Source organism: Centruroides vittatus, unplaced genomic scaffold (assembly GCF_030686945.1).
Source record: "Centruroides vittatus isolate TY-2023 unplaced genomic scaffold, ASM3068694v2 contig_10, whole genome shotgun sequence".
NCBI classification, from domain to species: domain Eukaryota; kingdom Metazoa; phylum Arthropoda; class Arachnida; order Scorpiones; family Buthidae; genus Centruroides; species Centruroides vittatus.
Window position 1 is genome coordinate 5656599 of NW_027120658.1, and position 16866 is coordinate 5673464.

A 16866-nucleotide genomic window follows, 5' to 3' on the forward strand; every position below is an offset into this window, starting at 1 on the left:
CATCTAATAAATTGTTTATTAAAGCTCTATATTTGCTTATATTAAACAATTTAATCGATTGCATACTATAAGCAGATATATAAGCCTATAATGAATGACTAATGCAACAGATATTATTCACTGACAACGGAATTTAAAATATCTTAAAAAATCAACAAAAGGATAAAGATTATTTTATATTTATTTCCTAATTTAAAATAAAAATATTGATATGTTCTTGTACATTTTTCTATATAAGAATTTCTTAATATATATAATTATTATATAAAAAATAATAATAATTTCTAACTAATCCCTTTAAAAAATGTTCAGATCTAACCCTTCTTTTTTTTGAAATCTTTCCAAAATCGATTTAATAAGTTTCCCCTTCTTTTTATCATGATTTTTAACATTAAATAAACTTTTTGACCTTATAGCTAATATTCGAAACTTCGATTTATATTTTCTTAAAAGTAATTTCTTTGAAGGAAAGCAATTTAATAGTAAAATTTCAATAAAATTCACTCCAACGATTTTGCGAATAAAGTCCATTTTCACTTTTTACAGTATAAAAGGACTTTTGTTGAAACATAATGTAACTGAAAGTTACATACCAAACCTATCCAAGAAGAAGAAGAAGAAGGAAAAAATAAAATAAAAAACTAAATACATTTCACACATAAGAATGAAATTATAATATTTTCTTTGTAAAAGACTTGTTTAATTACGTATAAAAATTATATTTTAACTTTTATATAATAATATAAAAGTTTAATAATTAAAAAATTAAGATTTTTATTTATTTATTTATTTCTAATTCAAAATACTTAAAGTTGTTATAAATTAATTTATTTATATTTATTTTAAATATTTATTATTAAATTAATTTATTTATATTTATAAATTAATTAATTTATAAATACTTAAAGTTATTATAAATTAATTTAAGATAGAAATTTCTAAACATAAATATTAAATAAACAAATATTTCTGTGGAAATTTTTATTTTAATATAAATTAAATAAATGAATATATTTTATTAATTATATTATTTTTTATATAAAATTTGTAATTTATTTTGAATGTTTTAATTAATTTTATTCTTAACGTAATATTAATTTTTAACAAATAGTATATAATATTTCTCAATTTAAAAATTTGTAATTAATTAAATTTAATTAAAAAAGTTTTTAAATATAAAAAAAACATTAAAAAATTCTATGTATAAAATTAAATGCTTTTATACGGTAATATTTCCTCCACATCTCTATATTTAACTAAAAATTATATATAATAAAATTTATAGTTACTTAAAAAGTTCATAACTAAATACAATTTAAAAATACATTTTTTCCTTTGGATTTAAATTTCAAAAATTTGAATATTTAATATATTATTATTTTTCTATTCTTTTTTTCTAGAAAACTTTTAGGAATAATCAAAGTATAGAGAGTTAAATTACATTAATGTGTCACGTTCCTGTTATAAATGTTCATACATCTTTGACTGGAGTGCTGATTCAACATTGTCTGCATACTTGATAGCTTTGACTTTATTTACAGATATATGTATGTATATATTATTAAGAAAAAAAAATTTTTTTGAATTGTATAAGGGAAGAAAAGAAGAGACTAATCTACTTAGCTGAGTTCCTTCAAGAATGAATAAAATAATAATAATAATAATGGTAATACTTTGAAACAAACTATTGTATGATTTTATGAATAAATTATATTAATAAAGTTTTATTATATAAAAATTTTATTTAAAAAATGTTTTTTGAAAGAATTTTTATCTATGTTTTAAAAAAGTTTTTTATATAGTTCAGTACATATTTGTCCAGTTTGGTATTCTCTTAAACAAAAGTTGTATATTTGTAACTTGTACATTTTTGTACAAAAAAAAGTGTATAAAAATTTTATAATTAAAAAGTATATTGTATAAAATGCAGGGAAACCAAAACTCAATAAGTACCTGTATTAAAAATAGTACAATGTACACAGTGACTGTTTGATCACCCTATATTATTTGATTGTACAATTAATGCACAATGATATTATATTATACACGAGTGCAATTTTAATCATATTTTTAATTTATTTAATTTAAAATATATGCTCTCGATCTCAAATTAATAGTGTCTTGTCCCTGTACATCATACTTTTCCTGATAACAAGTCATGCCGATGTATCTCTATGGAAAGTTTTCTATGTATCTATGTATTCTAGGGAAAGTTTTCAAATTGAAATCACATATATAGTTAATCTGGGCCTCCTGCCTCTAATCTTTCCACATCTGGTCGAGATTTTCATTTATCTAACACCGTTCTCAAGATTAGGGAAGGCAGACAGACAAACAGTAGGCAAATAAGTCTGCATTTTTTTTAAATTGCAACTAAAAAAAATATACTTTGTATATTATTATATGACATTAAAAATATATAATTTGTAAATTTACTATACCTACATCAAGTGGCAAATATAATAATAAATTACTGATTTTAATTATAACCATTCAATATTTAAAAAAAAAATTATAACCTTTCTAATATTCCATAAAAAATTAATGAAAATAGGATAAAATTATGGTTAATAAAATTTCAATGATAAAAATTGTTTAACTTTAAGAAAAATATGAAAAAAAGGATTATAAATGAAAAAATAATCTTTCAATAAAGTATTAATTAAAATCTTATGTGTCTTAGGTCAATATTTGAATGATTTAAATATGCTTTACACCTGCCAAAAAAAAATTTAATTAATCTTTATGATAAATCTCATTAATTCAAATAAGTTTTGCTAAATTTTTCTGATTCGCAAACTTTTTCTTTGTATTTTTTTCGAAATATTAATTTGAATTTTTTGTACATGTTATATTTTAATTACCCATTAATTAATTTAATTGATACAGTTAATAAATAAAATATAATTAGTAAAAAAACTTTTAATGTTAAATATATTTTTTACTCTACAATAACAGTTAATTTATAAAGTACAAACGATTTAAAACAATTAGTTCTAATTTTAATTCTAAATCTTAAAAGTTAACAAAGTTTCTTATTTAAAGAGTAAGATTGTTGTTAAATTTAGTTTCTTTTCATTATTCAAAAGCATTCCCTCGGCTCTTAATTTCGTCATTAATGAATTTCTAATGAATATCTTATTCTGAGCACGAATCTCCCAATCTTTCCCCTTTAAAAAGCTCGTACCATTGAAAGAGAATATGCACTGGGGATCGCGAACTACTTTTTGAGAAACTCGAAACGATTAAAATTTTAGACAAATTTTTTACGATTTTAAAAGCAAATGCAGCAATTATTTTTACAAAAGTTAAAAATTGACATTCTCGTTAACGATATTGGCAGCTTTACAGGTTTTTTTTTAAAGTTTTAATGTTATTTTTTTGTGTAACGCGAAAAATAAACAAATTCCAAATTAAGTGTTAGATCGATTTATCTTAAATGAAGATGAGATTAGTTAGTTTGAAGGATTTGTTAATTCTGATTGCTTTGGTAATTGGTTTCTCAGTCAATGAGATAAGAATCGTTAGTTCAGCAAAATAGTCAGAATCATTACAAAGACTAATTAATTTAAATCTCTTAATTAAAAAAATATTTACAAATCCGGTTGGAAGAATAAACATAGAATATTTTAATCTTTAATTTTAATTATATATCTTTTATTAATTAAATAATTCCGAATGAAATAATGTTCTTAGTTATGAAGATAATCTTTGTAGTGTCAATAAGATAATACGATTAAATTGAACATTAATTATTAATTACCAGCTTATAACCCCAATTTAATTACACATATTGCACTAGATCAATAAACTCTAATAAATACTTTACTTACTTGGCTGCAAATTTGTATCTTCTTTCTCTATCTTTGCAGTATTACTGCGATAATTTACTTACTAGAAGCTAAGTTATTGGGCTATTGTCTTCAGCAGCGTGTTACTTTAATTATAAGGGGAAAATTAACCTATTCTTCTGTAAAATACTTAAATAAAAATAGAATATTTTTTATCGGAGTGAAGAATAGTATAGCTTTATATATATTTTTATGGTAGAGCTATCATATTTTACTTACTTGCACCAAATTTTTATCTTCTTTTATAGCCTTTATAACAGTAGCTACTTCATACATACCTGGAAACTAGCTAAAACTACTTTTTTCTAGTATTTTTACAGTAACACTGTGCTAGGTTACTTACTATATAACAAACAATCCTGTATATCCTTCGTGTTTTATATTAATATCATAAAGTATAAATGAAGTATCTTCTCCACTTTTTGTATCGGTACTGTGCTATGTTATTATTGCAAATTGTCTTCAAATATCTTTGCACTAAGCTGGTATATTTACCATTATATTAATATAAAGTTTGTGCTTTATAATATTAATATAATCATGTCTTCAAATATCTTTACAATAGTTAGCAATACTTAATTGTGTGATTACTTGTGACAGTAGCAACACTTAATCAGTTGTCTGTGAAGTATCTGCCTGTACTATTTCACAAATAATTGGAACTAGCTACAATTTTTTTGCAATATCTTTGCAATGGCACTGCTTTATTTTACTTGCCAGCAACATATTGTTATTTTCTTCCAGAATTGTTATAATATAATAGAGTATTACTTCACACCTAGCTGAAAACAATCTGTAAATTTATATCTTCTTCCAAAATTTTTATAATAGCACCTTTACTTCCTAACAATAAATTCGTATCTTCTATTATCTTTACACTGTTTAATTCTTTTTAACGCTCCGTTAACCATTATTCAAGAGATTTGTATAGAGAAAAACAAAAAAATCTTTACAATTAACTGTATTATAAAAGCAATGAATATCTGAATAATTTAAATAATAATAATATTCGACCAAGGAAATTTATACATGTCACATTTATAATTCAAAAGAAAAAAGGGTAGGAAAAAACGAACGAGTTCTAATAAGTTCAATGTGTTTATGATAGACTCGGCACATTGATCAATACAGCAGAAGAAAAAATATATAAGATTTTTGCAATAAATATTCATATGCAGTCGGTTGCACAGGCAATTTTCTATTCAGTAGGGAATTTTGTCTAGGAAATTGCATAGATAGAGTTACTTACTCGAATACATTGAAGTAAGTAAAATGTTATTTTTAACTCTTACCTGTAATTCTTCTTTTTTCATATAAAAATATTTATGAAAATATTAATATTTTCTAAAAATAAAATTCTCTCGAATTTAAGCGATCAAGGTTTGAAATATTACTCGCATTTGAACTTTCGCAGCCAAAAACATCGAAAAAAACTAAAACTTTATTCACCTTGATTCAAATTCGAGTTTTAACTTTAAAATCTATTATATATAAATATATAAATATATTTTATTTTATTTTATATTTTCTCGATATGAAAGGTTTTACTTTCTTTGAAAACATTAATCTCTATAAATATCTATTCCAACTGTTCAAATTCGTTTCTTTTGGATATAAAATCGAAATAAATATGGATGAAGAAATAAAAAAATAAATAGTTCCATCTACATAAATTTCTCTTATTTATAACAGTTATAATCTATAGAAATATATAAATATTTGTGAAATTATATTTTATGTTTATAAATATTCTTTTCGATTGTATAAATAAATTTTCAAATTTATTCAAAAATAAATAAAAAATTTGCAAGTTAAATTGCAATTATATTATTGAAAATATTTGCAAAAATAATTCAAAAATTTATTAAATAAAATTTTTCAAAATTATTTGCAATTTCTTCTTACTTTTGAATTATTTATTTTGAATACATTTTTAAAAATATATTTTTACTAAACTTTTCTAAGTGCTTACTTAAGACCTTATCAATTTTTGAAGCCCTTTATTAAACCTTATTTATTTATTAAATTAAGTAAGCCTTTATCAAGACTTTTTATACTAAACCTGAGACTTTATTAAACCTTACTTAATTTACAGCCTTAATAAGATTAGTAAATCTTTACTAAGCTAATTCAAGACTTATAAATTTGGGAGCCTTAATAAATTGTTAATAAATTTAATAAATATTTTAAGCCTTTACTAAGTTTATTAACGCTTCATCAAACCTTAAGCATTTATTAAGATATATTAAATTTGAGACTTATTAATTTCGAGCCTGTTAAGAGCAGTGAATCTTTACTAAGTCATTTAACGCCTAGTTTAATCCTTATAAATTTATAGAAGCCTTATTAAATTTAACAAAGCTTTTAAATCTTTATTAATCTCAAGTCATTTTAAGTTTATTAGCATCCTAAATTTTAATTATAAGCCTTATAACATTATAAATAATTATATTAAACTTTACAAGAGTAATTCTACACCTTAATCCTGATATTTATATATAAGATATGTTTTAAAAAATTTATAAGTTAAAAAATAAATATTTAAACTTCTAAATCTTAACGTTTATATGTAAAATATTATTTTTAATTTAAAAAATTGATTAAAATCTCTTTTACAGTTTTAAATTTATGTTTGGAAAATGTAAGTTATCACTTCAACAAATTAAAAAATGTATAATTTTTTATTTTTTATTTTCAACTTCGTAATTTAACTAATAAAAACGGGAGCTTTAAAGTTCTTTCCTAAGATTACATTAAAAAAATAATAAAATAAAATAAAAATAATCTCCCTATACGTTTTATAGATAACGACTTGGTGGCTTCTTTACGACTCTTACTTTAAAAAATAAATAAATAGAATAAAATAAAATTTTTAAAAAAAATGATAAAATAAGCCACAATCTAATAATTAAATATACTAAAAATTAATCGAATATTTTATTTACTTTACATAAAATTAATTTCTTAGGAAGAGGATTAAATTGCTTATTATACTTACATTTTTCATTAAATTCAATGAGATAACTGATTTACTTTAATTAATTTACCTATAATTATTGGCTTGTTTTATTTATTTTATAGATTAAAAATATAATATTTTATCTTAAAATTTATCTAAAATATTTTTTATATATTAATAATAATAAATATCTTTTAAGATACAAAAATTTATTCTTATTTTATATATTGGAAAGGATAGAAGTAAATCAACTTTAAAAAGTAAATTTAATTGAGTTAATTTCTTAAAAATTAATTTCAAAATGCTACAAGTTTAATTAAACGTTGTTGTATGGAGTTTATTTATTTATTTTTATTATTATTTTTTTAATCTAATTTTTTGAATAAATAAATTGGATAATAAAATTTTATTACTATTTTTATAGTTTTTATTTACACTAAAATATTGATGTTTTAATACTTAAACATAAATTTAAATGTTATTTTAAAAGTAATTAATTATTCTGTGATATGTTTATTCTATACAATGTATATACTAAATTTATCAAAGTTTATTCATTGTATATATATATACACAAGAGCCCTGAGGGACGTAACATGAGGCCTACGAAAGACAAAAATGTGAGGCTCCAGGGCCTCACTTCTCATTGGAAACCATAAATATTTCTAAATAAAATCAATAAAACAAACAAACAAATAAATAAAACGTTTTTTCCTCACTTATCGAAAATAAACTTTTATTTATGTCACTTTATATCATTTCTTTTTAAATATAAAAAACTAAATTTGGGAGCTCCTTGGGTCTAGGTCTGGACCAAAAGGCTCTGTAATCCTCTTCTCTACTTACGCTAGTATGTACAGGATGACTGACTCAAAAGTAATCACAAATTATACAGAATAAAACGTGAATCTGTTCCAAATCGGTTTTAACTAATACATCTCGGTTAATTGATTTTGAGCCACTCTGTATGTATATAAATATATAAATCAATAAATACTGCAAATTTCAAACTACTTCTGTTAATCTCGTAGTATTTAGTATCATTATATAAAGATTAAGTCAAGTCTTGTTAAACAAAGTTTGAAGATTTACATTTCTTAGTTTTATCATTTGTTAATTATCGACAGCACCTTACTGTTCGTTAATTTTCTTGGTGGGTTTAATCATATTTTTTAAATTATTTACCATGTAAAGTATTTAATTATATTTTAATAATTTAATTAAAAATTTCAATATAAAATGAGTCAAATTCTGTATATTTTATAATATATATATATACAGTAGAGCATCGATTATCCGACTTAATTGGGAACTGGGGTTGGTCGGATAACTGAAAAGTCGGATAACCGAAAAGTATGAAAAAATACAAATTAGTATAGTGTATTAGGCCTGGTTTAAAACTAGCCTCCCTTTCATGGTCGAGCCAGTGCTGCCAGCTAAAACATGCAAAAATTTAACAAAAATAATATTAAAGTAGCCAAGACATAACCAAATTAGCGCCACATTACTAGCGGACATTTGAATTTGCCGACTAGAACGCGGTCGGTTAACCGATAAGTCGGTTAATCGAGGATCGGATAATCGATGCTCTACTGTATATATATAACAATAAAATAATATATAGGCCTAAATTCAGATTATTTTTATTAAATAAATTTTCGATTTTAATAAATTACAATTATTCAAATTATTAAAAAAATTCCTTCCTGTATATAATTTTTTTCACTTAAACAAAATATGTGAATAAAATCTACAAATTTTTCACTTTATAAAATTTATTCAGATACATTTTGTTTAAGTGAAATAAAATCAAACACAGGAAAGAATTTTTTTAAATAATTTGAATAATTTTAATTTATTAACTTCGAAAATTTATTAAAATACACTATAGGATTAATTTTACATAAACCACAGTACTAACTGTATATACTGTACTGTGTATAGTATAGTGTAATAGTGTTATAGTATAGTTATTGTTTCTCTTCAAGAAGACGAACGACTACATAATCTAATACTATTAATAAGGAAAGAAGATCGAGTAGCGACTACTCAGTCTTCTTCTCTTGTGTCTTCTTTTCTTGTGTCTTCTCTCTTCTGTCTTCTCTTTACTTCTGTTTCGCTCTCACTGTTTCTCTTTGTTCCCCTTTTTCTTTTTCTTTCTCTTTCTCTATGTCCCCTTCATTCTCTCTCACTGTTACTCATTTTCCTCTCTTTCTCTCACTACTTCTCTTTTCCCCCTCTTTTTTTCTCGGTTTCTTTGTTCCCCTTTTTCTTTCACTTTCTTTTTTTCCCTTCTATCTCTCTCACTAACTCTATTTCTTCCCTCTTCCCTCGTTAACTCACTAATTCTACTTTCCCCCTCTTTCTCTTCCACTCACTACTCCTTTTTTCCCCTCTTTATCTCTCACTGTTTCTCTTTGTTCCCCTTTTTCTTTCTCTTTCTCTGTGCCCCTTCATTCTCTCTCACTGTTTCTCTTTTTTCCCCACTCTTTCTCTCTCGTGAAGATAGTAATAGTCATGTATTAGTAATGAATCGTGAACACGCATAACGACAAACGATTTGCAATCTTTGTTGGACCGCTTTATTAGTCGGCATCGTCTTTTCTCAGGAATTTTTTCCGTTTTTTGTTTTTTTTTTTTTTTGAAACTTTTATAATTTTAATACTTAATTAAAGAATTAATTTATCAGAAAATATTTTAAAAAATAATAAAAAAATGTGTTTGTAATAATTTATTAGCAATAAAAATTGTTTTGATTGTAAAATTTATCGTAAATTTCTGTAATAAATTATATTTTTTATATAGAAAATGTATATATAAAAATATATAAATACAGTTTAATTATAAATGTAAATAAATATATATATAGCCACAGTTTATTAGTTATATAACATATAAATCTAGAATATATAATTTATTAAATAATAATTAAATATATATGTATATGGAATAAAGTGGTATCAAATCGTACAAATTGAAGAAGAAAATGAAGTGAATACTTCTACAAATAATTATTAATCGAAGATGTTTAGAATGAAGGGTAAAATCTCCATAATAAATGAGGAAGAAAAAGTAGTGGAAGAAGAGATTATTGAATTATAAGTCCAATAAAAATTTAGAGTTTATCCATAAACCACTGTACGAATTTAGGAAATTGAGGGCACCAAAGACAACTTACTGTAGGAGAAGGAATGAGTAAGGTAAAAATAACGTGGTTATAATTATTTTAATAAATTAATTTAGAAAAATTAATCATATTCTCAAATTAAGCAATTCAAATTTCATTCACTAATTAAGATATATAAAGTCTCAAAGTTTCAATCTTCTAAGTTCACGGCAGTGCATTTTAATTATGTTTTAGGAGATTGCCCTCATCTCCGCGATCATCACTCCGAAACCTGATAAACATAACCAAATGCAGAATTTATTGAGTGTGTATAAATGCAATTTAGTAATGTATATGGTGGAAGCGGCTCAATCTCCACTATTTCCAACCTCAATTTCGAAAAACATGGTCAATGAGTGCTTTTTAAAAAATATATTAAGATTATTTTAAATTACTTTCTTTTGTTAATGTTCTAATGTTGTTTGTTTATTTTGTATTTTTGTGGCACTTGCAAAAATCCAAATGGCCACAGTGTCTTTTGAGATTAAAGATTAAAGATTAAAGATTTATTTGAAAGATTGAAAAACTGTACGTTAAAGGAGTGCGACTCTACAGAACAAGGATGGCCCTAGGTAAAGGCGAAAAAAGTAACTTCTTGGGCCTTGCTATTGAAGGATAATAGCAAATTTGGTGGCATATTTGAGTAGTCAAATCGGTATTTGTTGCATGTGCAGAACAATCATTTTCAAAGTTAAAATTGATTGAGAACTATCTCCAAATAACAATTGGAGTATTCACTATGGAAAGCTTTTAAAACAGCTGAGTTTAGTGAAGGTTATGAATCGTGAACACGCATAACGACAAACGATTTGCAATCTTTGTTGGACCGCTTTATTAGTCGGCATCGTCTTTTCTCAGGAATTTTTTCCGTTTTTTGTTTTTTTTTTTTTTTCTTAATTACAAAACGACTCTGGTCGCTCTGTCGGCGAATTTCGACAATCGGTGAACGTTGCTTTGAGGAAACTTTCCGTTAAGCCATTGGCTTTTGCCATAGAATCTGTATTAACGAAAAGGAATTCAGGAAAATCGAATCTTTCGTCACTTTTAAGAAAGCCGCGAAAGCCAGTATAGCGAGGAAAGGTAGAGATTGTGAATTCCCTTAATGTGTCAACAGAGACTTTCTTCATTTTCGACTTGTCCATTGAAAGAGATGTTGCTGCAGAACTGGACTTCTGTAATTGAGGAATTCAGAACTGCTAAAAGCAAAAGAGCAGTCATATAGGAGTAATTCTGAACACCTATTGAATTTTCCAAATCGTTTTTAAACTATTGTACACATTTTTATTACTTTATTGTGTGTTTTACTCTGTTTCTATATTAAAAATGTTCACATTATTCTAGATTTAGTAAACCTATCCTCTTTCTTCCATCGTTTTTTAATGGGCCTCAGAAATAAACTTTGCCTTGGGCCCTCACAAATCTTAGAGCAGTGACTGCTAGAGAATAATATTACAAATTTTTAAAATAATTTTAATATAAAATTAATTATACACAAGGTTATAAAAATATTTATAAATTAAGAAGTGGGAAGAAGGATTATCAGAGTACTAGATTGGATTTTCTGGAAGATTTAAAGAAAATTAGCACCTAAATAGAGGCGAATTTCCCATAGAAAGTCCTCCGAGAAGGCATTGTCCTTCTCGTTGAGTTGCCTTATATCAAACAAACCTATTTCTTTTGGAATTCGTAAGAAACAAAGAATATATAAACCAAAAGTATATCTTTATTAAATAAATTTTAAAATCAAATGTAGCATTACAAGATTAATGAGATAAGCACAACTCGACACATGGGAGATGTGCCAAGGAAGGAGAGAGGACTTTCTATGGGAAAGTGGTCCCTATTCAGGTATTAAACAGGTGAAGAAAGCCACAAAACTTCACGCGGCCAGCCTGTTGGTGAGGTGGTTTTTAAGATCGAGTGCCTTTTTATATTTTAAGTGTCTAACATTATTTTTGTATAAATTAAATCATTTTTTTTTATCCCCGAAAAACTTAAATTTTTTGAATGTTTATTGTAAGAATGTTCTATTTTTAGTATAAAATATACAAATGTGGTAGTTTATTATAAAGTCTTTAAATATTCATATAGAAGAAGAATAATTTCGTTACATATTTTAATTGTAAATAAACTGATATTAGTCCGTATAAGTATCGGGCAATACTGAATAAATTTATCAGCAATAATAATATACAATTTATTACGATTCCTTTGAAGATATTACGATAATTTATATGTAAAAGCGAATAACTTGTATAAATCCATCCTATACTTATAATATGCATTTTGATGTCGAAATCATTGATAATTTCATTTATCAAATAAATGTTAACGTTCAATTAACAAAGATATAAATGCTTAGTTAAAATTATATAATTTTGACTTAAGTATTAAATTACAATATCAAATTGAAAATATAATTAACAATTGATTTTATATATTTATAATATTTTTATACCAAAATCTGCATTAATCTCTTTTGTAATAATATGCAGTACGTGTATATAAGAATCTTTGTATTCATTTTTATATTATTATTCATTAAATTTTTAATATGATTGGAAAAATGAATCTCTAGAAAGGCAATCACTTATCCGAATTAAGAATATGAAAACTAATTGCTTAATTTAAAAACGAATGAGTTGCGTAACTTTCCCAGCAAAAGTTAAAATTGTGTGTGGCGCCATCTGTTACGATATTTTATTTTAAAAACTTTTTATAATATTAATTATTGTAAAGTGTCATAAAGCTTATTTTTGAGGACAGTGAGTTTTATTTTTATTTTTTTAATTATAAATGCTAATAAAATCTCCATTAATTCCGACCCTACTCGAGATAAGACACACTATTCCCTCTATCTCCCCACCCCCTCGACCTTTAACCACCAAAATTTAATAGCATCAATCCCCTAATACACAAATTTTCCCTACAAAATTTCAGAAAATTTCGACAAAGGCACAGGAGTTATTAAGCTTCAAAATGGGTGAACAAAATCGTGCTCCCACACACACTAACAATCATAAATACAAAAAAAGTGATTTTTTTTTTGTATCTCTTGACTTTTCAAACTGCCCTGAGTTCAAAAATGTAAAAGTTTGGAGTGGGTTTGAATTCGCTTTCGTAGATACGATGTTTTGTATATGTTATATTCATTCATTTCTATTGTGTATTTTCCTTGTTAAATTTGTACTGAGTATAAAGCATTATTTTTTATAATGCATAAAAATATATTCATCTTTATTCTATCATACATTCTCATTATAATGTGCTGTAACACTAAGAACAACTTCGATGATATACTCATACAATGATGATGACATGAACCCGATACAATGGTACGTTAGTACTCATTGGAAGTGTATCACAGTATTGTGTTCAGGAAGTTTGTTCGTTAGAGTATATTCGGAACTACTCTTTGAAAAAGTTTAACTGAATTCCTCTACGTTCTCTGTATTAAATGTAGACATACTACTTCAAACACATGGTGCTCTTAAGCGACAAGCAGCTAAGTAAGCAAACCAATAGCATAATCATTTTCTTGTAAAACGGATCCTGCCATTGGTTCGTTTACTTAGCAGCTTGCTACTTAGAAGTATCCACATTCTTCAATTTTACTGTCAATCACTCCAGATTTTTATCGTGTGAAATCGAAACTCCATTGGAACTTTGCGCTTTCAAACGCGATCGTATATTTTGTTATTCCTAAAGCACGACTTTTCTTGAAAACTTCATTTTTAAATTCCGTGTTTATCAATGTAAATTTACGTAAATGAACTTTCTTCATCTCTATGAACTGTATATTTGTGCAATGAAAGAGCAAATTGCAAAAAAAAAAGACATTTCTTCTTCGCACGTTTGTAAATCCAAAGTTACAAAGCATTTTCCTCCCACTAAGAGGGTCTTTTCCCTTAACTAAAAGGACATTTTCTTCATGCCCATCCCCACGATGGGCATGAAGAAAATGTCCTTTTAGTGGTTCAGCCAGTCCTACAAATACTGGTGATGATTAATTAATAGTATTTACGTGGTAATGTAGAACCTGATTCTAATTTTTAAGCCCTTCCAGTGACCCTTTACAATACACTTATGCCCATATATAGTGTCAACACAATAAATTGAAATTTTTATTTTATATAATAATTAATTAGAATATTTCTTGCTTAATAAATATAATGAAAAGATAATTAAATAATATCAGTTTAATTCTTCTCAATATTTATTTATCATGATTCTAACGTGCATTCATTTTATCACAACAGGATAAATTTTACGTCAAGTTGACGTCATTACTATATTTTTGCAATGGAAAAGTGTAATAATGACGTCGAACTGACGTCAAAGTGTAAGCTATATTAATGTGATAAAACGAATGGGCCTCTAATCTTGAATTTATATAACTTCGTATATATATTTTAATGAAAAATATTTATAATTTCATTCTCCTGACAATAATTTAACATTAAAAAATACATGTAAATAGGCCTATTGCACAAATACTTCAATTAATAGTAATTAATTATAGTAATTAAATGATTGATTAAAGTAATTAAATACTAGTAATTAACACCAATACTTTAATTAATTAATTACGATTTTAAAATCGAACTCTAATTATTAATCCATATTTATATTTTAAAACACTACTTTAACACATCTAAAATTTAAGTACAGGTTACAGCAGTTTTAGAGTTTTTAACGGGCCCTTCCCTTCTACCAAATAACGATACACGTAAATGTGAGGCCCTGAGATTTAGATTTATAACGCAAAGTTTAGGGCCTCACGTTATGAATCTATATCTCAGGTCATCACATACTGTAGCTTATTCGCAAATTGGCTCTACTCATTACGTCAACTTGCCCTACTTAAATACAATGTTTATGTAGTAAATATCCGGACGGGTCGAAAAACCCCAAGAATTTTTCAAGGAATGGGCAGTATGTTGGGCCCTTCACCACTAAGCTGTCCACAAAGCTCACAACATCCCAAATTAGCAAATATTTTTAATTTTAAATTATTTTTACTTTTAATCTTCACATTTACAATATTAAAGCAATTCTTAAAAGTTGTAAATAATGTTGCGGATGAGAGAAACTACAGAAACTCATTTATTTAAGGAAATAATCAAAATTTAATTGTCGCTCAAATTGTAATCTTATGTTTATAAAATTAGTTAGCCATATATTTTATTTAATATAGTTGTTACGCTAATTACTTCGTTAAATTTATTTATTAGATGTACAACATGCGAGAGTAGTGTAAGCTTCTCTAGTATACAGAACTCGATTTAAATTCTAAAATATTAGAATTAAATATTTTATATTATAAACAAAGTTTAGCAAAAATAAAACTGGATATAAGGCCTGAGCAACGAATGTTTCATAATGGTTTTGATAGGTAGTTGTTCCAACTTCCACTCCATTGTCTAGTTAAGTAATCTATACCCAATGATTACCATTAACGAGAAAGATCTTTGTTAAGATTTATGACATTATCTTTTAATTAAGCATTTACGAAAATCCTTTCCTCTGGACCCAGTAGCCAGAATTTTTCTTTCGGAAATTTCATCCTGAAATTTTATTCGGCGAGGGCCATGGCTGAACCGCCCCCAATCCTCCATCTGTCGTTTTACTACTGGCATCGAGTACTGCCGAAATTTGGAGAGTGTTTTAGTTTCACGCGCTTCCTTGTCTACGTGCATTTTTCTATCCATCGAAAAACATTATATCTTATTTATCATTCGGAATTACGCATCTAGATAAGATTCTTGGTGAATGCATTTTTACGAAATAATTGATATTACTGTTTAAAGTCTCAATTATTATATTGTATCATTGGAAGGTGTTCTTATTGTTGATTCCGTCTGCACTGTTACGTATTTTTTAGTTTAGTTATTCTGTGCTGGGATTCTGAGGAGAGATAACATAGAACTTCCCCGGGTTACACCTCTAGGGCACAAGTCTAGAGGGTCTTAGTACCGTTTAAGATGTATTGTCGTGCATGAGAAATCCTACCTTTCTAACCTTTACTCTCTCTCTCTTTCCATCTCTTCATTCCTTTCTTCTTCCCTCAGGATAATTTGTTTATTCTCTTTATATATATATATAGAATATATCCGAGACCAGATATAGAAAGCTTAAGGGCAGAAGGCCCCGATTAACTATATACAAACTTCTGACAAAAACTGGAAGTTACGTTATTTATTTCAATTCAAAACTTTTCCTCTCTAAGCAGTTAGATAGATAATGGCATGACTCTGTTGCTAGCAGGAAAAGTATTATATACAGAGGCAGGACACTACTAATTTGAGGGGGTATATTTTAAATTAAATAAATTTAAAAATTGCATCCCGCATTGTGATGATGTCACAATAAACAGTCTTAATTGCTCATAGTAATTACCTCTCAATACTTTCAATGATTGTTTCGTCCAGTCGTTATTTATTCGAAACACTAAGTGCAAGATTACAAAAATTATGAAATATTTCGAGTAAATGTGATAGAAATATTGTAGTTTATAAAATGTTAATGTATTCATGTTATTCTGTTATCAGATTAATCGATTATTTTCATCGAGTAGATCTCATTGTTGGACTGGAGACTGATTACGTATCTTTGATTATTTAGTTGAGGATATTTCTTTTTCTTAATTTTAAATAAAGATGAAAGTTTCCTTAAATTAATTTACGTACGGATTCGAGTTCGAGTGCAGTCTGAATTCTCATAATTTACTATGGGCATTAGAGGTCGGTGCTTCATTCTACATCCCTGGCTTTTGCTGGAGCCGTTTACACTTACGTCCATAGGCATAATTGTAAGCGGCTACACCAGCGATCCGCTGAATGCATGATAACGAGAATATCGTGGTAACAAACAATGTATAACATTAAATA